Genomic DNA, 18,702 nt, shown 5'->3' on the forward strand with positions numbered 1-18,702 from the left:
GACCCGCGCGGCAGTGGCCACAGGTGAGCTGGCCCTTCGGAGCAGAGCATGGCTGAGGGCCCCGTGACGGACTGTGGCGCTGCCATGGGGAGGGAGGTGGGCAGAAGATGCTGACCTCACCTGTGGCCTGCCGGGGTCCACCCTGGCCCAGCGGGGGCACCGCTGGGTATGGCGTCCCCCCACCCCGCCACCAGGTGCTGGACTGCCTGGGAGGAGGAAGCCCGGACACCACGTCAGGCTGGCACTTGCTTTGCACGCGTCCAGCACCACACGGGGTACCCCGTGCCCGGAGCACCGCCAGCTGTGGCCCCGAGTGAAGAACAAGAGCAGCTCAGGAAGAGGGAGTGGTGCCGCTCTGGGCTGGGCACACACGAGAGTTGCAGGGAGCGACGGGGCACCTTCCCCGAGTCCTCACGTGGGGGACCCGGCGGGAATCACCCTGCGGCCTCTCACGGACAAGCACCTTCAGCGCCAGAGCAAGTTCTGCAGACACGGAAGCGGCGGAAGCAGCTGCACTCACGGGGCCCGGCCTGCAGTGGCCAAGCAGCTCAGGGCAGCCCCAGGAACCCCACCCAGCAAAGCACCCCCAACTGTGAGCCCCTGACTGCCACGACCACGGGGACAAATCCACATGCATTTCTCAGAGTCACGAGAGAAGCGGGGTGCAGAGGACAGACCCCAGGGGTCCACTCGGGCCTGCTGGACGAGGCAAGAGCAACAGGGCACAAAACAGCCCGAGGCGGCCAGTTTGCAGGGCGGGCGGGTGCGGATGGGACTGTGGCTCCGAGGGGACTGCGGGGGAGACTGCTTGGGACTGCAGTGGGGGGACTGCGAGCGGGACATTCGTCCAGACCCACGGGACTGGCTGCGTTTCAGAGTCTCTTACTGCACGCAAACTTGAAAATGAGCCTGTGGGGAGGGGCGGCACGGGCCGCGCTGCCCCGGCTAAGCCCCGGGAGCACGCACGGCCGGGGGGGGGGGGAAGGCGCCTGCACCCACAGTGCACTCGGGCGGCAGGGAGGGGCGCGGCCGGGGAGCTGCGGGGCTACGTGGGCCCACTCAGGCCGCGCATCTGCGTGTATTTCCTCCCCGGGCCGCGCGAGGCTCTGGAAATAGCCAGGCACGGCCCGCGGCGTCTGCCCGGCCTGCGTGCCGCACTGCGCCTTCCCCGTCAGCGGCTGGGGCCGCAGTGGCCGGCGTGGGGAAAATACAAGATGAGCCTGAGGTATTGTCTGGTACTCGAAAGGAAGGAAATGCTCAAAAATAAATCAGCGCAGAGGATGGGGGCACGTCAGAAGGGCACAGGAACTGCCCCGGGAGCCCCGGGTCCAGCGCCCGAGGCGGCGTTCTCAGCCGCAAACTGCTTGCTCACCGCTCAGAAAGGATTCCTGTGTCCATGCGAGAGCCCGGCCACATAATTGGAGGAAGCCGATCTTTGTTAGGGAAGAATTCCAAATGGTACAGAAAGAATGAGGGCGAGAGGGCCCGGCAGGACCCAGCTGGGATTCCTGCCACGGGGCCACGCCACGGAGCAGGGACGCTAAAATTAGAGGTGAATCCCACGGGCAGCTGCAGGCGCCCCCAGGATCCTGCTCAGGACGGGGCAGGTCTGTTCCACACACACTCAGGCGGCGGTCCTGCCCGTGCACACGCACGTGTACCGGTTCTGGCCCCCACACACTTCCATTCGCATGTACCGGTTCTGGCCCATGCACATGCACCGAGAGGGGACAACGGCCCCCAGGAGGTGGCCTGGGACCCCCCTCCCCTTCACCCCTGTGCTTGGGCTGGAGGGACAGCGGCAAAGGGAACTCGGTGCCAGGAATTCTAGGGAGTGACACGACTGTCCAGAGGCTCAGCTTGGCCTCTGCCAAACTCACAGCCCCACGCCCCTGTGTGACTGTGTTGGGAAGACGGTCCCGAGACGGGGGCCGACGGTGGGATGTTGGTGGGCTCAGCGGGTAGGGGCCCAGCCAGATGTGGCTGGCGTGGACATGGTCACTTGGTGGCCTGCACAGTCTCGGGCCACGGGCCACAGATGCAGGGACACGGGGCTCATCCTCCCTGACCTTGGGCTTTCCACAAGGATGTTTCTAGAACTTTAGAGCCACCATCCAGGCCGATTCACTCAGCTCCCTGAAAATGAAGCTCGGGGCCAGAGAGAAGAGGCCGGCGTGGCCAGGGGAAGGGGGGAAGGAAGGACTGGCCAACCTGGGCCTGCAGCAGTCGCGTCCCCGGAGAGGTGTCCTGGGAAAGGTAGCAGGAGGGGTGTAAATCAGCCCGGGGGGCGCCCGGCCAGAGGGGGGGCGCGCCCAGCAGGAAACGGCACAGACATGACTTAGCCGCAGCTGCTCTCGGGCCGGCGTGGAGGGCTGCCCCGCGCCGCGCGGGGAAGGGGCCCGGTAAGCCCTGAAGAATGCGGCCCGCGCACCGGCCGCCCCCGTGGAGCGCCGCGGCTGGGATTCAAGGGCCCTGCGTTACATTATCCACTTGTCAAGCGACAGAGCTGAAACCTCATCCAGGATCCAAATGTTCTTTCGAGAAAGGAAAAAAAAAAAGAAAAAGAAAGAAAAAGGGAGGAAGGGAAAAAGAACACAAATGCATATTTTCCCGTCTGCATCACCCGCACGGCGAGGGGGAAGGGCCGCGGGGTGTCTGCACGGCACTGACTCCTCGCCCCCCTCTCGGCGCTGGCGGCCTCTGACCCCAGCAAGGCGTGGCCCCGGGGTTTTAGGAAATTAAAATGTGCGCATCGGTGAGGCTGCACCTGCCAGAGAAGAATGCGTGCGTTTGGGCTTGGTCCTGGGAAAGGCGCGGGCCCGTGGGAGGGCGCGGCGCGGGGGCTCTGCGCTGCCTTTGTTTTCCCGGTCAGGAGTCTCCTGTGTCTGCCTTGGCCTGCCCGGGGCCCCCGGGGGGAGCCGCCTCCTGCCCCCAGCTCCGGTCACTGCCGGGTCAGGCGCCCGAGAGCTGAGCTCAGCTCGGGGCTGGGGGCTGGGGGCTGGGGCCCAGCTGGCGCAGCGTCCCCACGGGCAGGGCCGGGGTGGGGGGGCAAGTGTCCTGTCCTGAGAGCCCCACAGGTCACTCTGAAGCCCCGGGAGCCCCACAGCCGTGCCTCGAGGGGAGAGCCAGGCCCGGGGGCCGCCAGGGTGCAGGGGGGACCACGACCCTTGGGCAGGCGGGCGCCAGGCTGGTTCCCCCCCTGCACCGTGAGCTGCCGGGATCAGGGCGGGACGTGGGCCGGAGTCCGGCCGGAGTGGGGGCCACGCTCTCCACGCAGCACAGACCAGTTTGGTTTTCTAGGAAACCGGGAGGGCTGGGGTGGCGGGTCGGCACAGCCCCACCCTGCCTGTCCCCCGAGACCCAGTGTCTGCCCACCCCCTCTTGAGAGATACGGGGTGGGGGGCGGCATGGAGGGGGTGCCCCCTGGCAGGTCCCTGTTCTTCATCCTCCAGCCCCCCTCCCCGGACGGCACGTCGCCAAGTTAGGGGCTGTCGCATGGGGCCTTGTCCTCCCACCCACAGCCCACAGGGCCCCTCCTGGCTGTGAGGCCATGGTCTGGGGCTCCCCCTCCCCTCCCCCCTGTAGGAAGGGAGCCCTGGGCCCCTCTAGAGCTCGTCTGCGCTCTTTCCCATGCCCCCGCCATGGGGGCAGTGGGCCTACTCCGGGAGTTGGCGGGTTCAGAGCGACGGCGCCGGGGGACGGGGGCCCCAAGTCAGAGGGGCACCCTCCCTCCCCTCCTGCCACCCGTGAGTTTCCCAGGACCTGGGTCCCCCTGTCCTGACTGAGGAAAATCCCCCCAATCCCCCAGGTGTAACCCGAGTCCCGAACAAAGCCGGGGCGGCTCCCCGGAGGCGGTGGGGGTGGGGGAGCGTCTGGCCTCCAGGTCTGGGCTGCCCGCGGATGCACACAGGCCACCCAGCCCTGCCCGAGGTGAAGCCCCCCTCCCCCGTCTGGCAGAGTGGCCACGGCCCTCCCCAGGGCATCCGGACAGCTGCAGCACGGCCGGCTCTGCGTGACATGCTGGGCAGGGGCCCCCGCTGGTGCCAGCTGCCTGGGCCCGGCTCACAGACCCTGAGCCAGGCCAGCCGCGACCACCTGTGCGTGCAGGCAGGACGGCCGCGCCATTCCCACAGCAGCTGCCAGGCCGCGGGCACAGCTGGCCCGGTTCCGCCCGGGCAGTACCTTGCCTGAGCACCTGTTGTTTTTGCCGGGCCTGGTGGAGCCTCAGGGGGCCACCCCTCTGCCCCCCTGGACTCCTGTGGGGCCCTCGGGAGGGGCTTGCTGAGGGGTGTGGGAGAGGGACCATGGCAGGTGGGCGCGCACAATGGGCCTCAGTGAGGGCGCCCCCCCCCCCCCGCCTCGGGAGGGCTCAGCTGTGCCTGTAACAGCTGGGTCCAGATGTGCGAGCCGAATCACGTCCCGTCCGGGGCTCCATCCTTTGTCAGCAAGAAATTTCTTTCCCGGAATGTGTGTGACCGACTTGGGGCTGAGGCCCGCCTGGCGGTGGGAACCCACCACCGGAGACATGACGCCCCGGAGGCCTCCGGCTCCTCCAGGGGGGAGACTGGGCACAGGGGCAAAAGCGGGGCAGAAGCGAGACGCTGTGCCCCCGACCCCCATGTCCCTCGGGCTCTCGGGCAGGGGCCCCTAAAGCTGGGGGGACGTTTCTGCCCCTCCTGAGCCCTGAAGACCCCCAACATGCATGCAATAGTCACCCCAGAAGTGACGGGTACTGCAGATCCCTGCCAGCATCTCCCTGGACCTGGGGGGCCAGCTCCAAGCCCCCCCACCTGGAGCAGGGACAGACAGAAGCCCGGGGTAGGGCCTGAGTGAGGGAGCAGGCGAGAAAGGGCTGCACAGATGCCCACGCGGGGTCCCCTCGCCCCCGCCAGCACCAGGGCTGGTTCCGGCCCGCCCCAAGACCCGGTGGGCCTGAGCCCCGGGAGAAGTAGAGGGAGAGTTTCTGGAGGCCTCAGATGAAGAGAACAAAAACACTCCCCCCCCCCCCCACTGCCAAGTGCCTTTGCTTTTCAAGGCAAAATTACTGAGGAAGAGAAAAATGTTTTTCATCTAATGAAGCGCTCGCCACCTCCATGGCAAGGCGGCGAGCCGTGCCCGCGCCGAGCCCCACACGCTAATCAAAGCAATCAGGCTTGCGGGGCCGCAGATGCGCGCAGAATGTTGGCTGGGGAAATGAGTTGCAGACCTCCCCAGCATCCGGCCGGCCCTGGCCACCACAGCACACATCTGCGGCACCCCAGCCCCGAGGGCGCGCGCCCCACGAATGCAGGGCCCCCGGCCCGGGCCTCAATGCCCTCAGCAGCACCCCGGAGCCAGGCAGCCCACTCCCCACCTGGACCCTGCCGGCAGGAGTGGGGGAGGCGGGGAGCTGGTTCATGGCCCCGAGTGTGTTTCGTGGGCCCCGGCGGCAGATGGGCCATGTGAGGCATTTGCAAGCACCAGGACGAGGAGGAGTGACAGAGACAAGACCCCGCTCCAGGCCCTCATGTGCCCAGACAGCGCCAAACACTCACCTCCCCCCAAGCGGGGGCCCCCCGGGCCTGTGGGCAGCTCTGTGCCCACTTGAGCAGGAGGGAGAAACCCCTGCAGGGCTGGTCGGTGACTCAGACACAGACCCCTAGGCCCGGTGCTGCTGGGGACACAGCCAACAGCTTAGGGGCCTCCGCCACGACAGGACAGATGGATGAGAGGCGCCAGTGAAAAGCCCCCCAGGACGGCCCTCACGGATGCCAGCACCCAGCTCCGTTTGCCTCCACTTTCCAGGCCCTCCCCCTGCCCCGCCTGGGAGATTAGCACGAGGCGGGGGAATGAAGGGGTCCCGGGCCGGGCCCCCAGCTCCAGGCACAGCACAGAAGTCAGCCTCTGCAGACCAACTGAGAAACAGTCACTCAGAACGGGCCAGGGCAGGGCCCCATCAGGGAACCTATCCTCGGCTTGGTGGTGGCTGACCTCGGCGACCCTACTCCCTGGGGAGCCCCGGACATGGAGGGCACAGAGTGGAGTTTTCCGGGAATTCAGGGCACCCCGGAGGGTGGGCTCAGGGGCTCCCCTCTTTTTGGAACAGCAGCCACTCCAGGAAAGGGGGTCAGGTGAGGGGCTCAAGGGAGTGCCCCACATTAGAGCAGTGCCCCGACCTCTCTCTGTGACCCCCTCACCTAGTGGGGCCCCCCTCTAGTCCCCTGTTGTGCTCCCCACGGGGAAACACTGGTTCCGAGCAGCTGCCTGGCAAGAATAAAGCCCGTGACCCAAGGGCCGCCACAGCTCCAAGGAGGGGACTTCCGGTGCCACTGGCCAGGGTGTGACTGCCAGCACAGACAGGGTGGGACCCCAATTGCATGGAGCCCACCACAGGGACCCTGGCAAGCACCTCCAGGACATAGTGGGAGGGGAAAGGACAGAGGTCTAAAGTCGTAAGCCCTGGGAGTGCCACAACTGAATGCACAAACATCAGAAGCAGGTGTGACACCTGTGAGGGCCGTGGCTGACTGGCGGTGACTGCCCACCCCCCACCATGGCTACTGCGAAGGCGATTCTGAAAATTAAAGTGAGTCAAGGGGAAAGAAGATGGGGTAAGGTGCCGGCCCAGATGCTGCTGACCCCAGCTGATCCCCGAGCACCACATTGCCTGTAGGAGTCAAAAGCCAAAATAAGTCCAGGAGGCCAGACCTCCTGGGGGAAGGACAGCAGCAAGGCTGTGCAGAGGCTCTGTGGGAAATGAGGCCACTCAGAAGCAATGTGCTCACGGAGCTGTCACGGCCAAGGCATGCCCGGCCGAGATGCACATATGGGAGGCCAAGGATGCAGAGGCTTCACCTCACCTCAGGCAGGGCTGACAAGGGCCCGGCCCAAAGCCCCAGGCTTCCCGAGCACTTGGCGACCTCGGGAGACTGGGGTGTTTCCCTTCGCCCCCGATTCCTAGTACTCAAGGAAAATGGCGCAGGCAGACTAAATGGATCAGGACTTCAGCTCTCACGAACAGGAATCAGGAACAGCCACATGGTTCAGGGGGAAGAATGCGATGTGCACAGACTCAAAAAAATCTAATGTTTAATACAAATGATCAAGCATGTCATGAAACAAGATAGTTCAGCCCATCCGCAGAAGAACACTCAGAGGAGACATCACTAAGGAAGTGGAGTTGGCGCTCTCCAAGACGCAAAGCAGCAGCGGAAACCAGGACACGAAAGTATTAGCAAACAGGGAATTAGAAAAGAAATTAAATTCTGGAACTGAAAAAGCATAATGACTTTAAAAAAAAAAACAACCTCACTAGTGGATCCATTGCCATGTTGTGGTAAGGAAAAACAATGAGATTTTTGAGCTTGAAGATGGGTAATTGAAATTATCCAAGTTGGAGAACGGGAAGAACTAACAAAAGCCAGGCCAGCCCCTGAGGAACGTGGAGCACCATCAGGCATGGCCAGTAAAGGCCACAAATCCAGAAGTCACTGAGCCTCAAGAAAAATCTCTAGCAACTGGTCGAAAGAGAATTCCAGAAGGAGGGAAGGTGGTGCCGCACGGGGGCACCGGGAAGGTCTCCGGCACTCTCGAGTCCAAAGAGAGGCTGGAGTCCAGAGATCAGGAACTCGACAGAAAAGGCTCCCAGCCTTATGGCCCCGTTAAGACGTTCTCCTTTACCCCAAACTGGGAACCCTGGGGCTGGTGGGATGGACAGCAGGGGGGCACTTGCCTTGCCATTAGCTGACCCAAGTCACCCCACGTCCCTGGGCACCACCACGAGTAATTCCTGAGTGCAGAGCCAGGAGGAAGCCCTGAGCATTGCCCGGGTGGCCCCCAAACAGAAGCCTGCGAGCATGCTGAGAGGAACCAGCCCTCTGCGAAGCGCAGAGTTCTTTGGGGGGTGAGGGGAGATGAAAAAGTGCAAAAATTGGGGGGACGGAGTTTGCCTCACATGCTGCTGGTCCTGGTGTGATCTCTGAGACCCCTATGGTCTCCTGAGCTCCCCCCAAACACACATGATCCCTGGGCACCACGGGATGCGGCCCCAAATCAAAAAATGATATTAATAATACAATCACATTGAGAAAGAATGAATCTCAAGATAAGCCGCTGCCTACGCATAAAAATCAACGGTCTGGTTCCTTTTGTTTGTGACTTGTCTCAATTCTGTTGTGATCATTAAAGCCGGCCATATGCCCATGTCATCCAACTGTAACTCATGACAGTACCAACACCGGCGGGAGGCTGGACAGGAGCTGGTGATTCTGGGCATGAGGGACGCCCCTTCCCAGCAGCCCACACTCAATTCTTCGAAGTCTGAAGCCACATGGTGACAGTCAGGGAAACACCTTCGAGGTTTACAGAAGACAACTGAGGAGAATCAAAGCTGAGAACTTCCCAAACCAGCAGTTAGCACTCATTAAGAACGCAGCAAAGAAGGAAGTGACCAGAGAGGGGACATTCCCACCGGAAACACATGTAAAAGGCCATCTGCACCGACAGTTACCCTCAATGTTTGAGCGGACACTAGTAACGTCTCTCATTGTGAGGCTCATTGTTACTGTTTTTGGCATATCCAATACGCCATGGGTAGCTTGCCAGGCTGTGCTGAGTGGGCGCGATACTCTCGGTAACTTGCCGGGCTCTCCGAGAAGGGCGGAGTAATTGAACACGGGATGGCTGCGTGAAAAGCGAATGTCCTACCTTGCTGTGCTATCGCTCCAGCCCACCCTCAATATAAATGGGTTAAATCACCTGGTCAAAAGGTCGGCGGACGGGATTTAAGCCTCCCTCCCAATTTTCCATATGATATTATATCCAAGGCCACCGGGGAATGAAAATAAAAGCATTAAAAATGGTTTTTGATTCAAACAATAACCATGGAGACCTTGTTTGGCTATGCTGATTGGCCAGGAGAGGGAAGTACACATGTATTTCAAATGTCCTAAGTCAAGTTTACAAACACACTGGAGGGAGAGTGAAAAGTTCTGCCACGTTCCATAGCCACGGTCAGAGGCCCCACTACTGCACACTTGGTGATGAGCAGATGCCAGAAAGGCGTGGCTTGCACCGGACCCAGGGAGCACAGCCACTTGCATGCTTACACCAAACCTAGGGCCACCTGCGGGCTGACACGAGACTGACCAGCATGGGCCACCACGGCCAGTGCCGGCAGTACACACCCACAGGCACACAAGCTTCTCCAGTGAATGTCGGGTGACAGAAGAGAGAAATGAGGCAAGAGTTCAACGAACAGGAGTCTGGAAACCAACAAATAATGGGGCTGAGAAGCGCTGAAGCGAGTAAGGAATCAGGAAAGACATCACTAGGAAGGAAGGCGATGCGGACAGACAAAGACAATGAAACGACATGCCAGAACTTAGGGGCCACGAGGAAGGCTGTGCTCGGAAAGGCAGTAATCAGCACAAATTCCTATATTGAAAGAGAAACAGCAGGTTTCAAGCGATAACACAGGGCAGAGTGTGCCCTAGGTGTGTGATAACACAGGGCAGAGTGTGTGCCCTAGGTGCAGCCAACTCGGGTTTCACCATCACACGGACTCCAGAGAAGCACCAGGAGTAGCCCAATCTGCCCTCTAAGGAATATCACCAATGAGCTAAGTTGTAGCTAAAGAAAAAGTAAACATTCCAAAATTTACAGAAAAAAAGTTAATACGAGAAGGAGGGAAGTAGGAGAGAATTGAAAATATTGGAATCAACTAAACCACCCAGCTCCCCTTTGGGGGAAAGTCAAACTGATAAGCCTTTATCTAAAGTGGCAGAAAAATAGAGAAGATGCAAATAAACCATCACATGGGAAAGTTTGGGCATTAGAGCCGACATTCAGAAATAACTTCCAAAGTAACTTAGGGGGAATGGACGACCTGAGATTCCGGACAGACTTAAAACAAGTAATGGAGCTTGAAGTCGTGATCAGAAATCTGATGAGAAGCTCAGGGTTGCTGCCCTCCTGTGACCGAGCAATATCCACCCAGCCCTTACATGCCAACATGGGAAAAACCCAGAGACGAGGCAGCACTTGGGAATCCATTCCATGAGGCTGGAACGGCCTCAGGTAGAGACACGAGTAACAATATCCCTCTCAATGCAGAAACCCTGGCCGGCAGACCCAGTTAAGGGATGGGAAGGATTATTGTACACCATGAGCAGAAGCTTGCCCAGGCCGGGGACTGGGTCAGTAGGAGAAGCATTGGCAGAACCAGCCTAGACTGAAAAAGGAAAGAGCACTGGCCAGACTTCCAGACCCGGGATAGAAGTGACTCCGGATCAAAATACTCAGAAAATTAGGAAAAGAAAACTTCCTCAGGATAAGGATTTCTGTAAAGTTGACCATTCACATACATACTCAAGACTTGGAAACTTCCCCTGACAGGCGGAAATGGGTAAGAATGCCCGTTTCATTGTTGATTTTCAGCAAGGTGCTGGCAGTTGTAGCCATCCCAATTAAGAAAATAAGAAGCATTAAAAATGGAAGAGAAGGAGGCAAAGGTCTATTCACTGATGACATGATCTTCTGTGTAGAAAACTCCAGAACATCTGCTCTGCAGAAAGCAAAACACCCACAGAGAAACACAGTCGGATCTAATAAACTAGAGAGTTTAGGGCACTGCCAACACTCAGAAATCATTTTGTTTTTATATCTTAGCAATGAACAGCCTGAGAAGGAAAACTGCATTTACATGAATATCCAGAAGAATGAATTTAACCAGAGAGCGACATGACTTCCATACCTGAAACTACCAGACACTGTTTGCTAGAAGAGAAAGACCTGCAGGGTAGGGGCTTGAGGAAGCTCTGAAAACTCAGCAGGGAATTAGAGACCTGGAGAAAAGGAACAGGCTCCCCCCCTTGTTGATGAAGTGGGAGACAATATTGACAACCACAGAGCGAGGAAACAGCTGAAGTCTAAAACGGTAACCCCTAAACATTCGAATGCAGCGGTAGGAGGGGCGAGTCCATATCCTCTACGGACTTACAAAGGGCCCGAGATGGTGGAAAAACATCAGAAGAACAAAATTCTCAGTGCCCAGACTTACCCAGACTCGGAGCTGGCGGCAGTGCTGGGACGGTGTGAGAGAAGCCAGGTGACCTGGCTCAGCCAGCTCACCTGATGTCAAGGAGTAGCCACGGCCTTTAAATTGGGGGAGTTTCTTTGTGGGGGGGGGAAGACACACCTGACGTCATTCAGGGTTTACTCGTGGCTTCTCACTCCAGGATCGAACCCCAGTTGAGCATGTGCGAGGCAAGAGTCCTGTCCACTGCGCTCTCTCCTGCCGTGGCCCACAGCCATCTCGAAGTGGGTCAGGCACCAAAAACACCCAAACGGGGAAGATCTAAAATCCCAGTCTTCGTGACTTCGGATGTGGCACTCCATGGTCACGTCCACTGAGGCACGAAGTGCCTTGGAATAATCCGACTTAAAGTGGTTGGTCTGTTAGGTCGGTGTCAGCTCATTTCAAACACAGGCCATGGAGGGCTTAAAGCCGACCCCTGGGGGAAGCCTGCAGAGAGAGAATGCGCTTCTAGCAAGTGCCTTCAGCTGCTGACGCCCACAAGTACCAGCGGTGTCTCACCCTGGGCTTAACTAGCCCACACCCCAGCACTTGCGAGAGCCTAATTGCAGCGCGCTTGCAGACCACAGGGCCCTCACGGCCTCGGAGAACAGCGTCTGGGCCAGCTCAGGGGAAGAGGCGTGCTTGGAAGGGGAAGGTCAGGGATCCCACACACCAGAAGTGAAACTGGACATGCCAGCTCCCTAGCCCGCAGCCCCTGACGGCAGCACCCATGGGGGAGTGTCAGGAAGAGCATCCTGGCCAGGGTAGCCTGCGGCCCGAAGCCAGGCCACCGAGCACACAGGAGCCCGTGGCAACGCCCACCTGAAGAAAAGCACCGAAAGGGAGGGGTACACACTGGAGGCCAGTTCTCTGCCCAGCGGCCAGAATGCAGAAGGAGGCAGTCGGAGGCCTCTCCTGCCACTCAAGAGCCTCGGCGTTTGGCAACAGCACATACCTCGCATCGGTCACCAAATGGTCAAGACAGATGAGGGCATGAAATAAGATAGTACAGGAGGAACAAGTGCTCGAACCCAGAGTAGATGGGCAGGGGAGCGTGGGATCAGGGGACAAATAAAAACTCCCACCTCCTGGCCTGAAATCTAGAATCTATAAAGGAGACTCCACCTTCATGGGGCTGGGAGTCTCTGAAGGGGGAAACAGGGATAATATTTACAACCCTCTCTAGGCCTGGGGGGGACCCATGAGAGAGCCTGTGCCTGCGTGTGTGAGGCCCTTGTTTGACCCTCAGCATTGCAAAACAAAGAAAATCTAAGAAAAAGTCAACGGATATCATGAAATCTCACTCTATGTTTGAAAGGGCCCCTATGGGAAAATTCAGACTTTCAAAATAAAGATATCCTCATGAATGTGGCAAGAAAATGATCCCACTCACAAAAGTGAGAGGATTACAATGGCAGCAGGATAATGACAACTATAGAAAGTGAGGAACAAAGCAGATCAGGGGCGGGGGACAATAAAAGGGGGGAAAGGGAAGCAAGGAAGAGTATTTTTTAGAAACGAGAGGAGTGGACGCCAAGGACCCACGAGCTGCCGCTGCCCCAGGGGCTGCCTCTTACAGAACGTCCCACACATGGTCCCAGCGATCAGTGAAGCCTCTCGAGGCCCTGAGCAGATGCAGCGAGCACAGCCCGTGAGCCGGAACACTCTGGATCTGTCTAGACACAGGCAGGCCCGTGGGCTGGCTGAACCCCAGACGAACATCATGATACTGAGAATATTTTTTGTGTTGGGGTCACACCTGGCGATGCTCAGGGCTGACTCCTGACTCTGTGCTCAGGAATCACTCCTGGCAGGGCTCGGGGGACCATCTGGTGTCCTAGCCAGGGACTGAACCCTGGTTGGCAGCATACAAGGTAAGTGCCCCCCTATACCTACCTACCCACTTTTGCCCCAAACATCGTGATTCTCACAGGATAGAAAAAATAACTGAGCATGAGAAAATATAGACAAATAACAGTAAAATATCAGAAAAGGGGACTGTGACCAGCAAAAGAGGGAATTTGAAGGAACCCATGAGTGAAACATAAAGACTGAATGACTAAATGCCAAACCATCCAGTGACCGAGCGAAGCAGACAGGCAAGATCCACATGACGTCCCGCCGGTGTGAGTGCAGCATGAAGAAGCTGGCCCGCACATCCCCACGCCCATCACCACCAAGGAAACCCATGCCCGGCCAAAGGAAAGCATGTGCAAATTGCCACAAAAGTAAACCCGACTCAGGGTCAGAGCCCCAGCACGTTGGGGAGGGCATTTGCCATGCACGCAGGCGACACAACCTAAGTTCAATCCCTGGCACCCCCGCTGGGCCCCCCGGGCCTGCCAGGTGTAATTCCTGAGAGCAGAGCCAGGAAGGAACCCCTGAGCATGGCCAGAGGTAGCCCCAAAACAACAACCAAGAAGGAAGTCCCACTCTGCACTTAGAAACGTGAGCTGTCTAAAATGGAGAGATTGAAATAGGGGGCCTACAGCAAGAGAGACCCCCTGGGGCCCCAGGAGAGCAGCGTCAGGAACCTGTGAAAGAAGAACGCCATCTCCGATGGTGGCCAAGTACACACAGTGTGTGAACGAGAGCCACGAACCATGCGGGAAGTCTTTGGCCACTCCCCAGTGCAAGGACACCTGAGCCACGGAAGCCCAAAGTGGCCACGTGGGGAACACTACACAGGACAGAAAAATCCTTTCTCTTGAGCAAACATTTATGGTGCTCAAGTGATTCATAAAAGTGAAACTCCTCTTACTACCAATCCAAAGAGGGAGGGAGAGACACGTCAGAAAGCTCACAGAAAGGAATGACAAGGCGAAAACAGACACTAACAGGGCAGAGCCATTATATGGCACACCAGGAAGCTCAAAATCACGACTATCTGGAAAAAACAAATGCGTGAGACTTAGTACTATTTAATTTAAGGAGAATCGAGGATGGGCCAGCTTTTGTAAAAAGTGACAAGAGAAGGTTGTGGAGATTTCCCAAAAAAATGTGCCACTGGTCTGAGCAGAACTGCAAAACCCCTTCCATAGGCCCCCCGAGACCCCACAGGGTGGCCTTCGAGACAGCGCCATCTCTCAGAGGTTACACAAAGGAATTCTGTCAAAGCGCCTCCGAAAGGGCAGGCTTCAACTTACAGATAGAGCTGCAGAGTCCAGAAGACAAAGGAAATCTTTCAGATATTTTTATAAGCAAGTGTAACATCCATATATAAACTTAATGAAAAGTTCGCATGAAAGTAAAGGATCAGTGTTAGTTATGAAAACTGATGCAGGAATTCAGAGTATTTCCCTGATACGAGCAGGTTTAAGAGGAAACATATGATCACCTCCAAGAATTTATCAACCATTCCTAGTAAAAATGTGAAAATGTAAGTGGGTGGGTACTTCCTTGACATAACTGAACACTAGGAGAGAAAAATTCAAATCTTTGTACTGAAAGAGCCTCTAGGCCGGATCAAAAGACATCAACAAGGGGAAGGAAAGCTTGGCAGCATCCACTCCCACCCAGGGCAGCAGCTATGGTGGAGACAAGAGCTCAAAAAGCAAGGGAGGCCAGAGGCCTGAGCCATGGTACAGCGGGAAGGGCGCCTACTTTGCTCAAGGCAGACCTGGGTTCAATTCCCGGCACCCCAGATGGTCCCCCTGTGCCTGTGAGGAAATGACCCCTGAGCATGACCCCTGAGTGTGCCCCCAAAACTATAAAAAACCAAAGGAGTCGGGGCCCAAAATGGCCAAAGAAAAACAGACCGAAGATCTGGACAGGCGGTTCAGGAAGTGGCATGTAAAAATAGCCCTTGATCTCCAGAGAGATTGTCATCCACTCCCTCTAGAGCGAAGCTGAGATGCCATCTTTCTTAACCTATCAGATGGACAGAAATGGAAAATCTTGATAGGGCGCCGCTTCCAGAGGCGGCGTGGGAAGGCTGCAAGCCCCTGCTGAGGGGCGCCGGCCCACGGTTAGCACAACCCGCTCTGCATTCCGTCCTAGCGATCCCGCTTCTAGGAAACTGTCTAAAGGGGACAGACCCCCCCCCCATCAACAGGTCAGAACACACACAGATGTAGATGCACACACACAGAGAAATACACACACGTGCACATACATAAAGACATGCACACATAGAGACACACGGACATGCACAGAGACACAGACACACTTGCACACACACATAAATTCATGCACAAACACGTCTCTCAGTCCCAATCACAAATGCCACCACTTGAATCTCCAGGGCACTGGCCCCTAGACAAGCAGAACCACACTCGGAGCCCATCATGCCCGGCCTGGCAATGGCTGAAGTGACGTGTACCCCAAGAAACGGCGCCCTGCTGCCAGGGGCACTGGAAAATGCTCACAGTGGAGGAAAGCAAGTGCGAGTGGGCTCTGGGTAAGAGAAAGTAGCATGTGTGACACGGAAGGTCCACGTGTAAAGGTGCGCGAGGTGGTGACCCCAAGGATTGACGGGGACCCAGTGAAGGGCGCAGGGCCATGCATGGTTCTCTCCTTGCGCTTTCTGGATGGTTTCCCTCTGGGGCTCCACCTCCCTAACAACCGGATGATCTCAGTGCATGGGGCCCTGTCAGTGGGGGGACAGCCCTGCTCCAAGGAATCAACAGCAGAACAGGCCTAAAGCGGAAGAGACAGCGATTCTGGCGAAGGAGCCCCACCTGCAATGCTCAGGGGACCATATGAGGTGCCAGGGATCGAACCCAGGTTGGCCTCATGCAAGGCAGACACCCTCCCCACTGTACTATCTCTCTGGCCCCAAGAAGCAATGGTTTAAAACTCAAGCAACTAGCCAAAGGCACACGCACAAGTCCAAAAGTGGGGACAGAGGAGCCTCAGTCACAGCAGCTGGGCCGGGGTCAAAGAATCTGGGGGTGTTTCTGTCATCCCTCTCCATGTGAGTTCACGGCACAGCAGCTACTGGGAGCACTGGAGAATGTGCACTTCGTTTGCCCACCTGTCTCTGGGGTGGAGCCTGCAGGCTGGATCTGCCTGCGTCAGCTCAGGGACACTTAGCCGTGTCCCCAAATGGAAGATCTCAAAGGACGGTGGCCGCAGCTCCCGACGTGTCCCCACTGTGCCCAGCCTTCCCCACAGGTGCTCTCTTCCCCACAGGGAAGAGAGTGGCTGCGTCATGCGGACCAGGAAGACAACAGGGGCTGCCAACGGCATGCGAGGACGGCCTCAAGCAGAATAGTGGCCAGGCCTGCTGATAGCTCGCCCGGGAGTGCAGCACGGGGCTTTGCCATCCCCAGAAGATGCAGCCAGTTGGAGCGGGCTGTGGGGGGAGTTCAGTGCTGGATCGATGCCAACAGCGGCACGTAGAAGAGACCCCGGGCGACGGGGAGGCACGTCGGGGGCGGGGACTCAGGAGAAACAGCACCCACCTCCCTGGGGCTCCAGAGAAACCAACTCTCGGTCATGTGGCAGAGAGCCCCCCTGATTTGGTAAAGCACCTCAACGAGGAGCATGAGAAAGGAGAAAGCTAGGAGGAAGGAACGTCCAGTTGTATCTATTATCTTGATTTTTGGAAGATAGCTTTCGGGTGACAGAAATAGGAGAAAAGGGAAGGAACGAATGAAATGAAGAGAATGCCTTTAAGAACAAGAGTGAAAGTGAATGAATACGTGCCTTTCGGTGGTGCAGGGCGGAGCCCCCTGTTAACAGGCTGAGTATTAACACACAGCGAGAGCAAGGGGCGTTGTTGGCTTCACAAGGAGACAGAGCTTTCAAAATTAGCATCGGCTCAGGGTCCGAGACTGGCAAGCAGTCCCGCAGGGCCCAGTCAAGGGCAGGCACTCAGCTCTAGCACACGTGGTACAGACAACACGTACGAAATAAGGGTCCGAGGCAACAAGAGTTTCCAGTCGCTAATTCACATGGACCTAGTATGGCGGGATCAGCAGCAGGCAATGGGGGCCATTCTCACACCCTCTGGTGACGACAGAACAACCAAACAGAATGGTCCAGAAGCAATAGTCTGCCGGCCACGCCTGATGGCATGTTGAGAACGTTTCTCACCAAATGAGCGACTCAGAGGCTTCTAGGCACACGTGCAACATTTTGAAGAATAAACCACACGCTCGGACACAAAACAAATATCAATCAGCTTCTGAGGATTAAAATCACACCAAGAATTTCTTCTGATCACAATGCTATCAGATTAGAACTCGGCCACAAAAAGAAAACCAGAAAAACCTCAGACTAAACAATGGGCTTCTCAGCGGCCGCTGGGTCATGAGGGGATCAGAGCGGCAAGCAGCAAGGGCCAGGAACTGTGCAGAACTCAGCTGCGCTCCTCAGAGCCAGGATGCCACTGACCCTTTCGACGGACGGGGAAAATCGAGCTGTGGTAGCCTGACTGTGACAGCAGCTAAAAAAAGAATGCATAACACCAAAAGGGAATAACCAAACTTCCAGAAGAAATAAATAGGGGCTGGTGTGATAGCACAGCGGGGAGGGCATTTGCCTTGCACTCGGCTGACCCAGGTTTGATTTCCAGCATCCCATAGGGTCCCCTGAGCACTGCCAGGAGTAATTTCTGAGTGCAGACCAGGATTAACCCCTGTGCATTGCCGGGTGTGACCCAAAAAGCAAAAGAAAGAAAGAAAGAAAGAAAGAAAGAAAGAAAGAAAGAAAGAAAGAAAGAAAGAAAGAAAGAAAGAAAGAAAGAAAGGAAGAAAAAAGAAGAAAGAAAGGAAGGAAGAAAGAAGGAAAGAAAGAAGGAAGAAGTAAATGAAAAAAATGAAGCCAAAGATGTTTAAAAAATAAAACTATCATCCAGGGCCTGGAGTGATAGCACAGCGGGGAGGGCCTTTGCCTTGCACGCGGCCGACCCGGGTTCGACTCCCAGCATTCCATATGGTCCCCTGAGCATTGCCAGGAGTAATTCCTGAGTGCAGAGCCAGGAGTAACCCCTGTGCATCGACGGGTGTGACCCAAAAAGAAAAAAAAAACACCAAAAAACAGTATCATCTAAAGGATATAAAGAAGCAAGACAGAGCTGGCTGGGCCCGCCATCCACGGGTCAGCCCCCAGCACTCCTCAGTTTCCAGACACCAGCAGGATTAAGCCCTGAGCACAGAGCCAAGAGCAGGCTCTGAGCACTGCTAGGTGTGGCCCATCAGCCCCTCTCCCATAAAAAGCAATAAAACAAAGAACTTTGTATTTTAAAAGATGAAATCCTAGCGAGGAATGTCAACGGGCAGAGGCCTGTAAGAGGTCAAGGCAGCAGCCAAGTCAATGGCCTCGAAGAAACGGATCAGTCTGTAGATAAGCAGAAGCTTCGGATACCAAAGCAGCAGCAGCCACCGTGGGTGAGGAGCTGGTGGGAGGACAGGGAAACGGTGGCAGAGAACAAAGACCGAGCCCCTGATGGCGTTGGCCTAGCCCGCCTCTCCTGACTCTGTCTGAAGGAAGGCTTCGCACAAACAGTCCCTGAGGCCGGCCACACGGAGATCAGCAAAGAAAACGACGGGCTGAGATCTCCCTGGACTCAGATGAAAAAGTCTGCAAGCCCACATGGGCAAATCGAACGCAACATGCACCAACATTATCAAACGCCACGGCCAGCAGGGTCCAAGCTGGGATGGAGCACAACGGGCACCTGACCAGGGCCACGCTCTGTC

General features: G+C 57.0%; 1 protein-coding gene across 1 annotated transcript in view; it reads right to left on the reverse strand.

Annotated features, from left to right (window-relative positions):
* KCNQ1 (potassium voltage-gated channel subfamily Q member 1) overlaps positions 1 to 18,702 on the reverse strand; it is a 159,448-nt gene that overhangs the window by 88,492 nt on the left and 52,254 nt on the right. The window lies entirely within an intron of this gene.

The sequence above is a fragment of the Sorex araneus genome, chromosome 6, assembly GCF_027595985.1.
Source record: "Sorex araneus isolate mSorAra2 chromosome 6, mSorAra2.pri, whole genome shotgun sequence".
NCBI lineage: Eukaryota > Metazoa > Chordata > Mammalia > Eulipotyphla > Soricidae > Sorex > Sorex araneus.